Source organism: Adiantum capillus-veneris, chromosome 3 (genome assembly GCF_014529385.1).
Source record: "Adiantum capillus-veneris isolate H3 chromosome 3, ASM1452938v2, whole genome shotgun sequence".
Classification (NCBI taxonomy): Eukaryota; Viridiplantae; Streptophyta; class Polypodiopsida; order Polypodiales; family Pteridaceae; genus Adiantum; species Adiantum capillus-veneris.
In genome coordinates, this window is record NC_140933.1 from 146583461 (window position 1) to 146604367 (window position 20907).

Below are 20907 nucleotides of genomic sequence, written 5' to 3' on the forward strand. Positions count from 1 at the left end.
ATCATCAACATAAAGAACCACAATGAGAAGTACATCACCCTCACGCTTTCCATACAATGTGCTTTCTGTTGGAGTGTTACGAAAGCCTCGTTTGACCAAATGAGTGTCAGCTTTCTCATACCAAGCACGAAGAGATTGCTTCAACCCATACAAAGCCTTCTTACATCTACACACTTTGTCCTCTTGTCCTTTTATGACAAAACCGCGAGGCTGCGTTACATAAACTTCCTCAAATATGTCACTATTCAAGAAAGCAGTAACAATGTCTGATTTGATGTACATCCCAACCAAAATGAGCTGCCAATGCACATAGAAAACGCACAGTAGTCATACAACAAGTGGGAACAAAAGTCTCTTTATAATCTATGCCTTTTTGCTGTGCATAACCCTTTGCAACAAGTCGAGCCTTATAGCAATCAATCTCACCATCCGGCTTGCATTTCAACTTGCAAACCCACTTCGTACCAATGGCCTTTTTGCCAGGAGGAAAATCACATAAAGTCTATGTGTCATTTTCTATAAGTGCATCATATTCTATTAGATGGCAGCCATCCAATTTTCTAAATTCTGTGCTTCATCAAAAGACAAAGGCTCCTCAACATCATGTAAGCTAGACACAGCCAAAGCATAACAATCTGATGCATAAGATGCATGGCAAGAGCCTGAAGGAGTATGACTAGACGAAGGTGCATCCAATTTACTGTCACGCAAAGTGTGCACCAGCCATTTTCGCATACCTCTAGCCTGCTCATTTTCAGCCCTTTCCTCATCAAGTACATCGTGTACATCTGCATTAGTAATAGGCTGATCTGTAACATTTTCAAAAACCCCCATAGGCTGTACATTTGCCTCATTGGAAATTACATTCGTATTTCCACCACTGAAAAGAGGCAACAAAGTGTTATAAATGTCCAGTGAGCTTACATTACTGTCTCTAGTACATGACAGCAAGGGCTGAATAGAATCTTCCACAAACACTACATCCCGTGAAACCAGAATACGTTTTGTTTGTGGATGATATAACCTGTAACCTTTGCTTTCAGCACTATAACCACCAAAGATACATTTGACAGCCTTATCATCCAATTTTCTGCACTGTGTTTGTGGCACCAAAGCATATGCCAAATAGCCAAAAACACGCATGTGCTCAATAGAAGGCTTTCTATCATGCCATGCTTCATATGGAGTAATAGACTGCAAAGCTTTCATAGGACACCTGTTAAGTACATAAGTGGCACACATGATGGCCTCAAGCCAAAAAGAATGCGGCAAAGCTTGACTTTTGACCATACATCCTGCCATTTCCGTCAGTGACCTGTTTTTCCTCTCAGCAACACCATTTTGCTGAGGTTTATAAGGCACTGTACATTGGTGTTTTATCCCACGACTAGCCAGAAATGCATATACTCCCCCCCTCGATCGGAACGGAGGGTGCCCATAGTACATTTCGAGACATTTTCAGCCATAGCTAGAAATTGTTTGAAGCACATAAAAACTTCGGACTTCGCTTTAAGCGGAAATACCCATGCATGCCTGGAGTAATCATCAATGAAAGTCACGAAGTACAGGTAATTGCCCAAGGACGGAGTTTGAATGGGCCCACAAACATCACTATGCACAAGCTGCAACCTGCATGTGGCCCGAACTGAACCATCCTTTGGAAACTTAGAACATTTCATCTTACCTAAAACACAGCCTTCACAAACATATTTGACAGGTGCTTCAAGAGGCGGCAAAGAAGCAACCATATCAAATTTCTGTAAACGCAGTAAACTGGCAAAATTCAGATGACCAAAACGTGCATGCCAAAGTTTTGCATCTGAAATAGCCCTTGAATCTACAACAGCATTTGTAAAATTTTATCCACACTTGTCATACAAAGTGAGCTTATACAGCCCACGGCACAAAAGTCCATATGCAACAATTTCATCACCAGAACTGAGATCATGAACTGTGCATCTGTCATCCACAAATTTGACTACAAGTCCAATTCTAGCAAGTGCAGATATAGACAAGAGATTCTTCTTGATCCCAGGTGCATAAAGTGCATCAACAAGTGTGAAGGAACTGCCATTAGTAGCAGTAAGCACAATCTTTCCAACTCCCTGAACCAGATAAGAGGCATTGTTCGCACAAGTGACTGAATTCCCATGAGGGACAAACTGGAGAGAGGTAAACAATTCACTATGTGAGGTAATGTGCTTTGTAGCACCACTGTCAAAATACCACACATGTGAATCTGCAGCAACTGACAAGCATTCATCATGGACAGCAGGATTGTAAGTGCACTCTGTGCTAAAAGCCCATTCTGCATCAACATCAGCATTACAGTCTCCTTTTACAGAAGACTCAACAATGGCTGCTTTTGTAGTGGAACCAGCATTTGCAGTGGAATCACCCTCTTTCTTCTTAGCCTCTTTGGCCTTCAACTTAGGGCACGACTTGATCAAGTGATCATTAGCTTTACAATAATGGCAACGCATCTTCTTTTTGCCCTTATCACCATAAATACCACACGAAGTGCTGCCAGCAGAAGCATTAGGAACATAAGTTTTGCCACTCGCAGTAGAACCATAAGAAGTGGCTGCATTACTGTTACCACCCTTTCTTTGAGAAGCAATAAAAGCCTGTTCAACTGCACGCTGCCTAGTCCTGTTTTTTTGGAAAGTGACTCTTGCAACAGCAATGTACATAATGCATCAAACTTGACAACTTCAGGATTTCCTTGGGTCATCAGTCTCCAAGTACTAGCAAAAGTCTGGTAAGAATCTAGTAAGGCATCAAGAACAGTCTGCACAAGGGAATTGTCTGAAATGACTTCACCTGCAGAAATAAGTTGCTCATTGATATCCTTGACACTAGCAAGGAAAGTGTCCATATCATCTTCCTCATGCATAATCTTCGACTCCAACTCTTTATGCAGCAAAGCAATTTTAGCCTCATTGCGGCTTGCATAAAGACCTGCTAGAATATCCCAAGCCTGTTTTGCAAATTTTTTTGAACGGATGTGAGGAAGAATGGTGCGCTTCACAGACAACGCAATCAATGCATGAGCCTGCGCATATTTTACATCCCAACGAGCTTGTTCTGTCATAGGCAAAACAACTCTAATAGCAGCAATCCTTGCAGCAAGACCTGCAACATCCTCAACATCGTCTACATCCTCAGAACCAGGACGTACATCAATGCCCTGCACAATGTTCCAGACGTCCTTTGACACAAGAACATGTTGCATCATATAATCCCACATAGGGTAGTTGTCCCCATCCAACCTGTCATCAGCAGCAAACATCTTGAACACATCTGTGTTGTTGTCAGCCATGGTAAGTGTTGCACCTGATGTGAAAACTACCCGAAAATAGGAGAAACGGAGCGGAAACAACACGTGCTATATAGCACAAACCGTAGAAGACTATGAGGCCCCTGTTATGCAGAAAACGGCACTGACAAAAATTCTGCACAAAATGACGAAATAGCCTATGCAGTACTTCTTGTAGTGGAAACAAAGGCCGAAATGAGCCCGAATCAAAAATATGAGCAGACTCTCCCGAAGTATTTGTCGACCTGCGAACGCATGCCAAAGCTCACTGAAATTGGAGAAAGTGAGCAAGCGTGTGCTGGAGCAGCTGGCGACTAAGCCCGGGAGGACGCAACCTGCTCTAATACCAATTGTTGGAATTAGGGTTTTGCAGAGAAATGCATACAGCTTGGAGAAGACAAAGGAAGCTCAAGACACACAATAGAGAGTGTGTTACTTAGTGTACAATGGAAAGATGGATAGCCCTAGAGTGATGGACGTATATACAATGCTTGGGGGAAAAAACCTCCTAAAGAGGGAAAAAATGCCAGTGCGGTCCTAGTGTGTTCACACACATCACTACCACATGTATATGGTAACACTTTTTTCCTTTAGTCATACACTCCATGTACAGGAAACTCCCTCCAATTCTACGATGTTCATTAAATGCAATTGAAAACAATAATCATCACGGCCGTTATGACACTGTGGCAAGAATCTATTTGTAAGTACACTTTTTGAATGGTTATTCGAAGTTTACAATTGCTTTTACCATATCTATTTTAGAGACAGAAAGTCAAAATTCTATTTTTCTTAGAAGGCCCTCCAAATGACCTCCGAAATTTCATAATGGTTCATATGAGCTTCAATGTGCTTACCCACCTTTCTCTTCATGTTGAGAGCTTGCACAATATAATTATCGAGGTCTTGTTGACTCTTTGCATGCCATTTACTCTAGGGCAAATGATGTTGATAGGTCATGTCTTGGTTGTTATTGCCAAGACATTGTTTACAATAAGTTATCACCATCATTGTTTCTCGTCTTGTTATATACAGTGGAAAAGCTTTGAAGTTTGAAACATGTAGTAGTAGAGATGTTTCAAAAGAACCATAGAGAGTTAGGTTGCTACTTGCAAATTCATAATACTAGGTTGAAGGGAGATTTGCTTGTATATAGAAAAAACCATGCTCAATGGTCCCAGACTCCCAAGGACATATTTTTCATGTCACTTAGCATTCTTGCCACACTCGGTGCCATAGCTAAGTTTAATTCCTACAGCCTTGGCGAGTTGTATTAAATCTGGAACATACGGTACCATAGAATCCAACAACGTTCATTGTGGATGTCCACATCTATGTTTAAATAGTGGTTGTGTTTCTTGTACAAAATAGGTGGGTCAAATTGTTCTTTTGGGTTCCATTAAGTGGTGTCTAAGGGACATGCTCCCATGGCTTTGAGGGAAAATGAGAAGGAAAGAAAAAGAAAAGAAAAGAATAGCAAGTGGTGCGCAAGGTATAAAGAGCATGTGGCGCCAATTGGGGTACAGTTGTGGGCGGTTGTAGGAGTGCCAGGTGATGGTGAATGTGGGCTACAACAGTAGCACTAGCTGTTAGTCTTTGGCAGGCGGAAGGCAAGAGAGGGGTTGCTTTTTCTTATAGGCGAATACATTTTTAGCATATTTAGGTCTCATAACAAAGGGAGTCTCTGAATCTAAGAATCTGATGACATTTGCGCTAAAGAAATGACAAAATAGAGCCAAATAGTATCATAGATAAAAGACCTTTTGTTCGATGGCATGTCTTTTCAAAGTTGTCCCATGCCTTTAAGCTTGGATCCCTTAGTCTCCTCCCTCCCAAGATAATATCTTTATTACAAGGGGTACAACATGTGTGTGGTGGACTTAGCTAATTAATGTTTTGCCACTTTTAAGGATAGTGAGACGAAACTAAGACACATTCATAGGGACTAAAGAGACTTGACCTTCACCATTACAAGCCCTAAGTTGCATCTCTCTCTCTCTCTCTCTCTCTCTCTCTCTCTCTCTCTCTCTTTCTTTCCAAGTGTTATACTGTATAAGGGTGGGTTCAAATTGAGAAAGCGCATCAGCAAGCCTGCCAAGGCCTTCTCCAATCTCTTAAATTCACACAACGCAAGAAAAGTATCATACGCTAAATTTGTAGGTTGAAATCAATGGTGGAAAGTGGCCGAGTTGGACAGTGCATTCAGTTCCTCTACGTGAGGTCATGAGATCAAATGCTACTCCGAATTTCGGTCCGGGGTGGTGAGGCCACCCTTTTTTACGGGGGGGTCCGAAAAAACATATCTTCATTTTGAACAAGGCCGTCACTAACTTGACGACAGCGGCACTACCTGATCAGAGAGAGAGAGAGAGAGAGAGAGAGAGAGAGGGAGAGAGAGAGAGAAAATTGCTTACAGAGAATTGTCTGAGACGAGAGCGATCGGGAAGAGTTTGCTATTGTCGCTTTTTTTAAAGTGCGTGCTATTTTTACTGCAACAAGCATGGCTCCAAAGAATAGCATCTTAAAAGAGCTTCAAAAAGCCTAAAAGTTGTGTACAACATTTCATAGGCACCACGCCTATATCACTGCAAGCAGTGCCAACAAATGGAAGCATGCCATACAAGCTCTACAACCCTAGTCTAAAGAGGCTCTAACAATCATTCTAGACATTTCCGTCAAACGGGATGGGGAGTATCTATTCGTATTATTGTAGCCTAGAGCACATCGTTCTATTAAACAATTTGAAATAATAATGTCATGTGTATATGTAATAAAATAGATGGTGGTAAATTTATTACCGAAGAACTGTACCGTTGGTTGGTGAGAGGAGAGAGTGGTCTCGCCATCGACCGTCGACGCAGCGTTTTGCAGGCGGTGGGTGGCGTACAACATGAGACGGGTCACGGCAAATAACGGTTGAACAACTTTGACTCTGGAGTCTCAACTGGAAAAGGGCACTTCTAGGCTGGTGCTACCAGTGGAGCCTGGCACTATAAAAAAGCGCATGTAGAAGAGAGACTGCAAGGTGATCTCTCTCTCTCTCACACACACACACACACATGAATAACCACATGATGCAGACCAAACCAGGCGCGAGCCATGGAAGTGGGCTTTATCGTGAGCTGGTGGAGAACCTGAGAGGAAACTGGAGGGGGGGCTACCTGAGGCTGGTGGAGGAGGATGAGGCCGGGGGCCAGCTGCCTGCAGCTTGTGCATTTGATTCGCAATTTGCGCCACCTCCAATTAGCATGAAAGCTGGTCAAAAGTTGAACCGAAGACGAAGAATGAGAGTAGGAGTACGAGTAGGCAGAAGAGGCAGGAAGCTACGTTTGAGAATAAACAAACTTTCCCAAGTACTACGCTTGATATCAAGAAGGCCTCCCAAATTAGTGAAGTACCTGTCTCAGCTCCTCTCAAAGCTTGGCGTGGGCTACACCTGCCTCCTCCTCCACCTCAATTCCAAGCTACTCGCGATGGCTTCTTCGAGTGGGGCGCGGCCGGTGGCAGGTGGCCTCTTTGTGGGCGGCCCTCAGTTATCCCATCCCCCTTCCCCAGAGAGCACGTGGATGCACCTCCACAAATCATTGCTCTTCCAACAACAACAACTAGAGCATCTTGAGTACCCCCAACAATATTGCTCTTAGCCTAGCCTTTAGAGCCTTGCTCATGTATCATTTTGTGGTTTGATAAAATTGTACTATTCCTCAGGCGTACAAGCGCTAATAAACACGAGGAGCAAAATTGAGCACACCTGGCCTTGACGTCTCGAATGTCTCAAGCAGCTTACTTTTTATTTTTAACTCGATAGAAGTTTGTAATGATTCTCTACTGATTAGTTTTGAAAAAACCCATCCCAAAATTACTATTTTTCAACTAGTGTCTCTAATATAACTCCACCACCTTATAATCTTCGTGCGGTACCCCAACTGATTTTGGTTAGTTGCAAGGTGAGGAGATGCCCATAGTTACCCCATGCACTACTTAACCCTTTCTTGGTCACCATCCATTAGCCAACAAGGTTATCCTTAATGGTGCCAATTTTGTATCACAATGTTGAGCTAAACAAATTGAATGACTAAAGTAACATGTGCTTGTATTGTTTCCAAACCCACCATGTCAATGTATTCAAAAAAAAAAAAATCAAATACTAACTACAATGACAAGTTGTGCTCATGTCGCATGCATTTGTTAGGTTAAATTTCACCATGGTGACCTACCATTGTGTGTGCTAAGTGGAAGTGAGGATTCTTGGTCTCAACTATATCTTTGATGTTGGGGGTGTTGCCGTTGTTGTTGGTCACCCTCAATATCCTTGCATTTTTCAATGTCCTTATCCTTGCACCATTCCTCCATTGGTGAGATGGTGTGATTAAAGACCCAATCTGTTCCACCACATGTGAGAGAGTGATTAAATAACTGATCACTTCTCCCACATGTGAGATGAAAAAGTGGACTTCTACTAGATATATGGAGAGGAAGAGTCAAACAAAGATAGAGAGAGAGAGAGAGAGAGAGAGAGAGAGGGAGGATGATTGAGAAATACTAAAGAGAAATCTCATTTACCTCAAGTGTTTAGCAATCGTGCTTCTTTCTTTTTTTGCCATATTCACAATTATGAGTTGATGTATTACATTGATCAAAAAAGAACCTACATTAACCCTCAAGGCACAATCATGTGCCTTGAGGGGCCACAAGATATAATGTGGAGCTACAAACTCCCGGATTGACATGAGCTACTTTGGAAGTTACATTTCACAAAGTGATCTAGTTTGGACCAAAACTGTGATGGTAATAATTGCTCGTTTCCACTCCTCAAAGTTCTTATTTTTTCCAATAGCTATGATTGATTCCCTTGTTTCTTGGATAACCTCTTTGAAGCTAGCTAACTAGAAGTCGTTTTTGAAGACTCGCAAGTTCTTAGACTTCTAGATTTGTGTGAAGTAGCAAAAATGGACAATTTGCATGCCAGATTAATAGAGCTTGGTTCTTCACAATCTTTCCCCTTAGGAGTAGGTCATTCTTGAAGTACAAAATATTTCAAGTCTTCTATATCCATTTAAAAGTTTTCCCCATAAGGCCTCTTATACTCGTGCAGTCCTTAAATAAGTGAGGAGGGTCTTCACTTGCTGCTTTGCACCCTAAGCATCTACCAGACCCTATCCCTCTAGCTAATATCTTAAGCTCTACTAAAATAGCCCCCCCCCCCCCCCCCCCCCCCCCCCCCCCCCCCCCCCTCCCACCTGTAGTACCTTCCATATAAATTTCTCCATCACATGGGGCCATTGAGGGTTCCAAATGTTACTTGCTATCGACTCCCACTAGATGCTAACCATTGCTTTTGTTATAGTTTATTGAGGGAGGAGAACCAACATGTTTTGAACATCAATTTGTCATAGATTTCCTTGGTTTGTTGTTTAGAGAAGATTTTTATTCTTAGGCCAATGACAGGCTTTCCAATCGAGTTCAATCTCACTAATAAGTATCAAAACATTGCCCATCCCTTCGATGGCTCTATTACTTAATAGTCTTTCAATTGCATTGAAATGAAACTGGGTAGCAATTGGTCTGCTTCTTTCCATCTCTTATTGTTGGCATCCCAAAATTGAGCCAGATATTGTTATTAACCTTTTTGGAAATTTATTTGCATACTGGATTCGACAATTCATTTCCTACTTTTGATGTGGAGGCTTCTCCTCTCGATGAGAGAAGGATCTCTCCTCTTGAAGAGCAATGTGTTATGTAGTATTGAAAATAATTAGTTGTCTCTCCCATTCTAGAGTATTAGCAACTCTAGTACACTTTTGGACCAGCTCCACCGTGGTGTAAGCAATTTGTCATGGATCCCTAGCTCCTTCCCCAAGCCCCCTTAAGAGACTAGTTTCACCTTGTCAATCATGTCAACTGTCATGTTTTGCAATTGAGATCGTAAATTTATCATATTGGGCCTCTGCATGCACGTCAAGGTTGAGGGCAACATCGTCCCATTTGGTCCACCGCTAGGAGATCGTAACTCTGGTGTTATTTTTATCATAGGAACCTTTTCGTCGATTTCAAGAACTCCTTCCAGTTTCATTTAGCTATTTCGAGGAGTGAACTTGTGAAATAAATATACGAGATTATAAACAAATTAGTCACCTTCACATTGTTGTGGAAGGGAAGAATCACATACTCCCACCTTCGCATATTGCTCCTCACTTTCTCCATGACCCATATGAATCTTTGCTTGTGAGTGATTCCAGTCCCTAATGGGACCCCAAGGTGGCAAAAGAGAGACAATCTATCTTCACTCTCAGGGATTTCATATTCACATAATCACGTGTTTTTATGGTGATCACTTTGTTAATTAACAAAATTCTCAATTCACAACTCTTCATACGCACAGAAAAAGACAATGTGACATGAAGGCTACAAGAGGGTCCGGTTAGATTTTCCAACTGGTACGTAGGCCCAGCCCTCCGGGTCCCTCCTGACAACATCAACATCCCGACCAGTAGCACACCTAATGGGGCCATTTGGGTACTATATAAGGGGGCCCTAGGAGGCCCCTCATTTTCACAATTCTCAAGCTCTCTCAAGCTGCCAAGCCCTCCCAATCCATCCCAAGCCATATAAAAATTTACAGTATAATCCTTATCTTAGTCTTACGTAATTTATGGTTTTTAATATTTGCTAAAAAAATTTGTTTTAATATTTTTAAAATGTTTACCTTTAATTTTTAAAGTGCGTCGATTTTGCATTTCACTTTGGCATCAGTACGATTGCCGGATCGAGAGCGTCAAATGCTAGGCAACCTCTTGATTTATAAGTAGTCAAGGAATTTTTCTTCAGCATCGGTTCTACTTTGGATCTACAGTCATAGAAACAGGGGACCCGAGACGTGGCCCTTTTTGGTAGGGACGAAACGGGGGACGCGGGACGGGACGGGGGGACGCAATGCAAACGGGTCCCTCATATGGGACGTATAGGGGACACATCCCAGAACGAAGGTCCTCGGTGACACATGCAGGAGAGACGCAAACAAGGGACCCCACACCTTTTCTCTAGGCTTTTCAAAGTCTTGAGCTGTACACCAATGTTTCCCACTAGAATCTACTAATCCACTCTTCACTTGTACATCATTACTTTTTCCCTTTGAGTATGATGATTGATCATCACATCAACATGTGCGGCGCGTGCTCGCAGCGTTCATACCGCATGTCATATTTTGGTATTTATGAATGCAAACCCTACTTTTTCTTTGCAATCTTGTGCTCTTAGTGTTGTCTAGTATGGAGAAAGTTTTGTTTATCACGCGTCCCATGACCCGTCCCCCGTCCCCTGTTTTGCCACATCCCCATCCCCGAAATCCATCACATCCCCATGTGACTATGCCTTCATTGTCGTCATGCAAATTGGTGAAGCTACTTTGTTTTACAGTGTGGCCACTCTTTTCATTTGGCATTGATTCTACTTTGGATCGGAAGTGTCATTGTCAAACATAGCGGCTATTGTTGACTTATAGGTAGTTCTATTAGTCTTGTCATCCACATCAGCCCTATTGATGCCTGCATTGTCGTCATGCAAATTGGTGAAGCTACTTTGTTTTACAGTGTGGCCACTCTTTTCATTTGGCATTGATTCTACTTTGGATCGGAAGTGTCATTGTCAAACATAGTGGCTATTGTTGACTTACAGCCACTATGACTTATAGGTAGTTCTATTAGTCTTGTCATCCACATCAGTCCTATTGATGGATTGGGAGTGTCGTTGTACAAGCTAATGAGATTCTTTTTATGTCTCGTGCTCTCGACATCAAATCTACTATTGGACTGGCATTTTTGTTAGTTTCATTGAATGATGCCTTACTTTTTAGGATAATTTGATGGTTTTTCTTGGCATCAACTCTACTATTGGACTAGAGTTTTTGTTAGTTTCATTGAACGATGCCCTACTTTTTAGGCTAGTTCAATGGTTTCTCTTAGTATCAGATCTACTATTGGACTGGAGTTGTCATTAGTTTCATTAAATGATGTCTTGCTGTTTAGGCTAGTTCGATGGTTTCTTTCAAAATCAGTCATGTTGCTATACTGGAAGCGTCATTAGCTTCATTGAGTGATGTCCATATTTGTTTTAAAATTTTGAGTTACATTGTCCTCAAAAATCATGAAAAAATAGCCATTGTAGCATAGATGGATCTTATGGAAATGAAGGAGTTGAAAACAAAGATTAGGAATCTCATGGTCACGTATATTTATGCCCTGGTCATGGATGATATCACCTCCATGTTGGAGAGTGAGACACGCAGAGAGCGTTTCTTTGACAACATAGTTGAAGAGGTTCAGTCACACTTTGCAGCTTACGATGCAAAGGCTGTTCATAGGAATATAGATAGCATTGTGCACAATATGCACAATGTCTAAAAGACTTGGGCACTAGTGCACCAGCAAGTGCAGATCCAACGAAGCTTCAGCACTGGACTAACATGTGGCATGCACAGATATCAAAATCTAAAAAAGCATGCAACATTCATGTGCAAGATGTCCACAGTCACAAGGCTAGGAACATCTTTTATTCTACACCATATTGCAAGCATTTATTGTGCACCCGCTTCATGTCTCAATGCACCATCGGTGTCAGATTGCACCACTATCGAAGGCGTATTTGGTTGCCACCTAAAGTGCAATATGTAGTGATAGGAGATGAAGCAAAGACGTGCCACTCTTTTGCTCTAGAGACGAGTGTGCAGTTGTTTTACAGGGGCATCATAAGATGCATAGCACAAACACGCAAAGAGCCATGGTCCCTCATTTTCCCTCGCTTCAATGGAATGGATTTGGGCAACATGTTGTTGGCGTAAAGGCGTTGTGCCTTTGCCCGAGGCCAGACGTCCGGTGTCCGGCAGCCCGCCCACCGTGTTACATATGAATAAGGAGCTCCTCACTTACACTACTTTCTGAGGTTGCTCCACCCATGCTCTCTTGTCCTCCCCTTCCCTGCACACACCGCATCGCATCGTGCACGTAGGCATCAGTGCACACAACCCCCACAAGTGGTATCATAGCACAGTGGCAGAAATAGACACGTGCGACGGCTTTTCGACAACCGACACGGAAGCGGCAAAGCTTCCCAGCTATGGTGGAGCTCAAAGCTCGTACTTGAGCTCGGTGGTGGCAGATCTAGCAAGTCAGAGTCCACTGGAGGAGATCGGGCGAGATCTCGGACCTTGGCATATCCTCGTGTGAAACACCCCAAACCCCCCCCCCCCCCCCCCCCCCCCCCATAAGAGGGATCTTGAGAGAGAATCAGAGAATGTGTGCAAGAAATCTCTGTAGAGAGTATCAAAGTGAGCTTTGGTAAGCTTGAGTGCAAGCTTCTAGATTTGAGGGAAATTCAAAGGCTTTCCAAAAGGGAAGAAATGAGCAAGCTTTGGGCCGGGCATAAAACTCGAAGGGGGAATTTTGCAGAGAAGTCAAAAATTGAAATCGAGACCTTGTGAGTAAAGGGGATCCATTGCAAGCTTGTCGAGACAGGGCATCTAAAGCAAAGCCAATGTGCAGAGCATCCAACATTGTGGTAAGCACTTGAAGGAAAATCGATTAACAAGGTTTGCCAACTCCACCAAGCAAGAGAATTCGGTAGAGTTGGCAAAGAGCATCCAATTGGGGGAATCTTGCAATTGGGGGAATCTTAAAATCAAGAAATTTCTACAACACTAGATTTGGGCAGAATCTCCAACCGGTCAATCGTTGGTAAAGCTTGAGAATTGAGGGGAAATCGAGAAGCTACGGGCAATCGTTGGTAAAGATTGTGTGTGAGCGCACGCACACACACCCCCGTTGGATTGCAAAGGAAGTTCATTTGTAGCATTGTGGTCAATCAGCATTAAAGGGCAATATGTGAATTGGGAGAGCAAGCATGGCTTGGGAGTAAAAATAAAATAAAATCGAAGCAGCTCTTACGTATTGACGAGCTTGAAAAGACAATTGTCAAGCACCAAGAAAGATCAAGCAAAGAGAGGCTTCTCTGTAGCCCTATAAGTAGGGAACAGAGAAGTATACAAATGTGTACAAGAGTGTGTTCACACACACACACACATTGTTCTCACATCAGCAGGCAAGTCGACACAGAGAGAGTGAAAGCGGAAAAGAGGTAAAGAGAGAGCGCTCTTGGCATGTGCTCACGCACACACACGTAGGTGTCTGCAAGACGGGTGAGTACGCTCTTCCCTCAGCATCGGATCGGCTCTCCTCCGGCATGCATACAACATTGACAACATCAGCTTCTAGCATCAGTGATTAGCATCCTCTCAACACATCGGTTTTGACACCGATTTTTGTGACTCGGCCCATCGGCTTGGTAGCAGCTACGATATCGGCGCTTCCCGTTGGCAGAAGGCGGCATCGATGATCTTTTGCTCAGCTTCAACATAGCAAGAGAGGCAGGGCTCTCTTCTGATGTAGCCTCGCCATTGACTTCCCTCCCACGCTCATTTTGGAGCATATTTGGCTCCGACACACATCCTTGGCACCCCGACATCTCAACCTCGACCTTGCAGGAGACTGACGAGAGAGAGCGACATCGGCTCTCCTCTAGTCTCCCATCCGAAGCGGCCCAACTCCGACGTACTCTCCACGACGTTTTGGTTCCACTATTCTCCAGTTTTCGACGTCAACGACATACATATTCGGCTCGGATGGCCCATTCTGGAGTAGGTTTTTTTTCTCAACCGCGCTCAACTCTTGGACGGTGTCTCTTGTCGACGTGTTTATCCACCAATGAGGTAGTGTGTACCAGTTTCCCAGCAGGTTTTCTCATAGGTTGCACAGTCTTTTTAGCACAGCTGATGCGGCATATGTAGTGCTCATGTACATTTGTGTGGACATTCCGAAGAGCTTCTGGCACGGTCTTGTGCATTTTCATGCTATGTATGCATTTTGTGGATACCGCTTGAGCTAGGTGTAGCTCGTAGGTAGCACGTTTACAAGTTTGCAGCGCTTACAGGTACAGGTCCATAGAGCCACTCATAGTAGGAGTGATTTATTTTTCCAAGCTTTTGGCAGCGTATGTAGACCATTTTGTGGATCTGTTTAGTGAGACACGATCTATCTTTATGCAATTTGGTGAGATTTTTTGAGTTTTTGCTCACTTTTCAGGGGAAACTTTGTCAAATTTTTCCCAGATTCTTGCCATGGTTTATACGTATCTGCAATTTGCTCTCTGATGGTTTAGTAGTAGAGTTTACTCCCACTCTGGCAGTTATCTGCAGTTTTTCGGCTTGTGGTTTGCGTTCAGTTTTAACTCATTTTGCAAAGAAAACTCTATTCTTTTTTCCCCATCTTCTGGTCATAAAAGTTTGCAGTGTTATGCCATCTTGTACAGTGGTCAATATATTCCCACTTTGACAGTGGTTGAATGTTTACTCTCACTTTGACAAGTTTTGTCATCTTGGACACAATTTGGTGTTCTTGTACCCGCTCTCGCAGGAGTGAGGATTGCGTATGCTTGTGTGTCGTTAGTCATAGGTTTCACAGGTTTTTTGCAGACTTTTGTAGGCAGTTTCTCTTGTGGGATGCATTTTGATCTAGTTTGCTCTCTACTTGTGTATATGGTTATGTGCTTTACGCTCGGTTGAGCAGTTCGTCTCAGATTATATGCTTGTAGTTTGCAAATTGTGGAGTTCTTTTATGCATATGTGAGCATTGGTTTTGATGCAGTTTGATCATGGTTTTATGATTGTGTAGTGCTCGAGTTATCTCCCACTTTGTTGCCATTTTGGCATTCACTTATGGTTGCAGACATGTGTGGCAGCGAGAGATGACAGTCTCCTTCTTGCGATACGTACGATGTTGGCATTGTGGTCACACAGGACACATTAGGCGTCATTGTTTCATATGTGTAAGACAGCAACGGAGATGTATGCGTGATGCAGATTCCGCTTTGACACATGTTAGAGAGGCAATTACAGTGGTAGTCTATGTGAGTGATGGTGATGTCATACTTGCCTCGAGTGTACCTTTTGCATATATGTTATGGATAGCACACTTTCTCCACAGTGGTTATTAGATAGCGATGTTGCTTTCCACGTCACCCCATATCGTGAGTGGTTCAGCACGTGCTCTAGTGGGATACTTTGTTATGTACGACTTGCTGATGGTTCAACATGTGACATAGAGGGTGCATGAGACATTTCTTTGCCATTTCTCAGTGGTACATCAAACACTTCTTAGAGAGGAGTCTTTCCAGATGCATTGCGGTTCATTAGTGATTTCGAGAGGAGCCCGTAGTGGCTTGGTATATCCTATGCATGTCTCTAAGGTTCGACACGGCATAGTCTTGATTTTGTTGTTGGCATGCTTTGAGCAAGAGACGAGACGCGTCTACTTCGTGGGTGAGCTCCACCATGCTCATGAGACAGAGAATTTAGCTGTGCAAGAGGTGCCAGTAGACTCTATAGAGACAGGCGTAGAGTGACAGTGCTCTAGTGAGACACAACAGGTTTTGTCAGAGTTTGTGCAGACAAAGGTAGAGCAGGTTTGCTCCCTAGAGACACAGATAGACATGACATACATAGAGCTCCTATGTTCATGATAAAGTCCGATGAGTTGATACCAGGGCACACGGTTCCACGTATGGGTGAGAGCGACATAGCCCTCCCAGTGTCGATAGTGACACACACCATACGCGATGAGTAGTGTTGATGATGCAGTACATGCAGATAGAGCACGAGAGGCTAGGACAACAATGTTTGCATAGATTTCATCAGCGTTTGGGTGTCTCATGTATGACTACTTGTCTCGAGGCCCAACCTAGCAGCTATAGTGGGAGCATTTGCAGCAAGGATTATCAGTCCTATGGTGACTGACACTAGCATGACGCTTGTGGAGCTTTGCAAACCATACAGAGTTGTCTACAAGATTTACATGCAGGCTCTAGTGTGGATACGCACGCTCGCCTACCACTAGAGCCGATACGGCTACATGTAGATTGACTGAGTGAGCCAGTGGGCACAAGTTGAGAGAGTCTCTCACCTCCTTTTCTATACATACTAGTCGTTTAGCTAGTAGGTCTCACTTATCGATGCATCGCTTTTAAGTGGGGGTTTGTTGGGGTAAAGGCATTGTGCCTTTCCCCGGGCTGAACATTCAGTGTTTGGCCACTTGCCCACCGTGGGTACGTACCATTATTCATTATATACATATGAATAAGGAGCTCCTCACTTACACTACTTCCTAGGTTGCTCCATCCCCACTCTCATGCTCCTCCCCTTCCCCACATGCACCACACCGTACATGCATGTATCGACGCACACGCACTCACACATGCTGGAGTGAGTCCCACCACCAACCATCACCAAAGGGAAGATTTGCCAACATACTGGTGGTGCAAAAGGAACCTCCTAGATGCCCTCCCACAGAGGAAGAGTTGATGTGCAAGCATATACTTGAGTGGGCACCTTCTTTTATGAACACCCAGTGAAGAACATGGCACATACACATTAGCAAGGGAATCCTACACTATGACCGGCACCCGTGGAACATCATAACAGATTTCACAAAGGACGGTATGCCTTGGGTTGGTGTCATTGATTGGGGCTCAGTGGCAGTGCAAGTGGGCATTAAGAAGTAAACAACCAACATCACAAACCAGACAGAGCATTAGCTATGCCCATGGAGGGCCCGTAAGCTTTGCAACCCAAAATTTATGTCCGTATACTAAAGCCAGTGATACATATGCACTGGATTTTTGCATTTAGCAGTTATGTGATTGGTGCAAAGATTTTTTAGAGCATTACAATCCTACTTGGCAAAAGTGGAAGCAAGTAGATATAGGCATGATCGTCAATATAATGTGCAAAAACTATTTGAAGCCACCACCCAAGCAAAGAAAGACTATACAAAATATGAGTGAGCATTTTAATATGTTGGAGGTCAACACAAAAGTGTCTATGGCCGCTAAGTGAGATGGTGCCTAGATTCTAGTTCATTATGTTGACTCTTGTGATTTTGTGAATATGTATATCCCATCAGATTTGTAGACACCGGACTTGTATGTTTTGCAATTATCCCACATATTGTAAATGGAGTTTTTCATATAGTGATGGATTCTATTTCTATCTCCCTCTCTCTCACTCACTCACTCTCTATCAATACTTATGGTGCAAGTGATTCAATACAATATGTGGTGTGGTGCACATATGATTTAAATTGGTGTGGTATAGTCATAAATTGATTCAACTGATGTTTCTAAATTCAATAGTGGTCATCAATAGTTAATAGTGTAAATTCCACATGGTGGTCTTGCTACTGGTGTCAGTTTTTTTTTGTTGTGTTTAATGACCACGCAATGGTGTCACATGTAGTGCACATAATGTTCTCTTGTTAAAACTTAAGTATAATGAATGTTGTTCAATTAAGACATTATAAATTGTGTTCTTGTCAAGCATGGACAAACGCAAAAAATCCAGAAATATGTATGACCACCTCTAGCTACTTGTAGATGTGGCTGGTCCAAATGACAAGGCAAGGCTTGCTACATTGACCTTTGAGTGGGCACCAGCTAATGGTAAGCAATGGAAGGACATCAACTAAGATGTCACCACAGATTTGGTTAAGGAAGCATGGCCGAGTGTGTCCCACTTCTTCATTTGTAAGGGGATACTGAAGGTGGACAAATGCATTGTGCCAAATATTCTCATACACACAAAGGCCATATATCTTGCTTGCACAGGTAGCACCATCTTAAACCACTTGCAAAGATGTTATACATGCAATTTGTTCTAAATGAGTCAGTGGACTTTAGCAGAGCAGGGAACCAACCAACAGTGGATATCCATGGTGAGATGGTTACAATGTCACAAGAAGAGCTGAGATATGCATTGGTCGGTGTTACTAAAAGAATTGCAAACACAATTGCATACCTCTATGCAGACACTAGGGACAGACACAAGTGAGATGAGAGAGTTGTAGAGAGACATCAAGATGATTAGGTGTGAGCTTTGTGACATGGAGGTGATGCCAACAGTAATTGATCATGAGCATGATCAAGCATCCCAATGCATTGCAGCCACCTCCAGCTTACATACTAAATGTTGTTGGCCCTTGTCTAGCTTGTGAGCACTTCTTCCACAACTAGATTGGTCACTATAGGATATCATGTGGCGATATGTCATCTACCATGTCTCCTGCAAAACATGGTGAACAAGACCACGTGCCATATATGCAAGGCTCTCATTGACAATCTTGTGTATGCAATGTTCAGAATGGAGAAATACTATCAACACTTAGTGGCTGCCATTGCAAGAGAGAGAGATGCTATTTTGGACAACTTAAATTTATCTTTATAGACACTACGTGATTGAAAATTATAGAGCATGCTTTGTAAAAATGACTTATCATTGTGTATTAAATTATCTCGAGATACGAGACGGAGCTTCCTCCATGATTCTATGGAGATGCAGGTTAAGAGATGTGAGAGTAGACACAGGATGTGTGGGTACAATATGTTGTACCTCTTTTGGATTTTTCTAATAGATATATGAAGAACATTATAAAACTCATAAAAGCAAGAAAAGAAGATCCTTGAAAAAGTCTAGAAATCATCGAAAGCAATCTAGCAATTTAGAGGAGATCTTGTCCTTTTCTCACAGTTCAAATAGTGAGAAAAAGAGAAAGAAGACCAAGGAGTCGAAGGATGGGGTCAAATTGTTAAGTTTGACACGTTTTTAGGCTATCAGGACACCCATTCAACCCTTGAATTCATACAATAGTTTGACATTACCTTTTTGGGAGGTTGTTTCTTGGAACTCTTCAAGGTACGAAGGGAAGCGTCTTATCTAAAAGGAAATGCACAGATATGGTGGTTTGTGCACAAAGAAGCACCTAAGTAGTGTGTAAAATCCAAGAAATTTTTCCCTTCTACCTAGATAATGGAAGAATATTTCATCACAACTTGGCATCATCTGAGAATGAATAAGGAAGACACTTTGAAACTATTGCCAGCGGTTTTGGGATACCTTTTGCCAGTGCCCTTGTTTCAAAGGATCACTTTGAAGGACCAAATTGAGTGGGCCATCTCTCTGAGACACAAAACCATGGATCTCTCTATATGAACGAGACACATTGGCTGCTAATCAACTCCTAATCTAGGTCTCTTTCATGCATTTAAGTCTCCATCAAAAGTCTGGCATGGGACACTGCTGAGGTCGCCCGGTCTTGGCCTACTTTGTGTCATACGCAAGTGCTAGCCTTGAATTAGCTTACCCCATTGTTGCTTCCACTGTGAAAATCATATTAAGAAGGATGGATGTCATTTCCTGAGCCAAACTTGTTGTGCCTCTATGCAATCTCGAAAGGAATGCTATTGAGTCTCCAGTGGATGCCCACCACCAAAGGCCAACTAAGGAGCCAAACTCCCACCACAAGCCTTTATGTGCAATTCGCCGCTGAAAAGCAATAATCCTACAAGCCTTGTGCTCAACTGATAGTCATAACCAAAATTAGCCAAAAAAACTAAAAATCTTCCATGATGACTTGTTATCGCCAATGCTAGCCCCTTGTGTGGCCCCTCTACTGGCCATTGTAACCACATTGGGCGAGTGGTCGGATAAAAGACGGTGAACTACCAAATCTACAAGATTTAAACCAACTTTAGTACTTCAAAACAACTAAACAAACTGAAGTGAAGGAGAGAGCAAAGGAAGATGGAGAAGATGGTGGAACAGGATGCTCTTGCACAAAAGAGTTGGTGGCCCTTAACCGCCACTATACCAGACTCTGTGTGTTCATGTACCAAGTCTTGTGGTCTTTATAAAGGGGCCAAACCTTTCTCAAAAGCTAAAGCTCTAGAGGATTTTACATTAAAATTGTAGACCTTTCGGTGTTTATTGGGAAAAAAAAGTAAGTATCACTTTAAAAGTGTAGCATGTTGACCAGATACCATATCGAAGTCTACTTGCATACACAAACGACAACCCCCCTCCACAAACGGGAGTGCACACAAATAATCAACAAGCTATTAATAAATAAACTTTGAACCACAAGAGACAAGGGAGAAGATTGACACAGTATTGGGGACCTGAAGATGGGTTGGTCCCCCCCTTAAAGAGAATCTTTATTAGGGAGAATCTTTTTACAAGCACAAGAACCAGAGAAACCCCTCCGTTCTAAATCTTAGAATCGATGGTCGATTCCTTCTTGTGCAGGAATATCCGAGAGGCGGGCTCTCAATTCTGTTTGCACCCAGAGTGTGGAGCTTTGCAGATCGTTTTGATTCCATTTTCGGAATCCCCAAGTGTAGGCCGAGGCCTCCTTGCTCCTCCGTGATGGAGTACCTGCAAAGAACACAAACACGAAAAAACTCCTCATACAGTGTATTCACAATCGGTACCTGACGCTCCAAGTGCGGAAAAGCGGCCTTTACACATTGGCTTCGCATGATCACTTCCAGAATCTTGACGGTAGGGCCTCTAGTTGCTAGTGTTGGCAATTCTGGGAGCAAGAGAGAGAGAGCGCTGGCAGCTTTTATAGACTACTGGAACCGATAGGAATAGCCGAAAACAATAGCGAGGAGAGGGAAGCGCTAGAATGGCAAAGAGAGGAGAGAGAATGCTA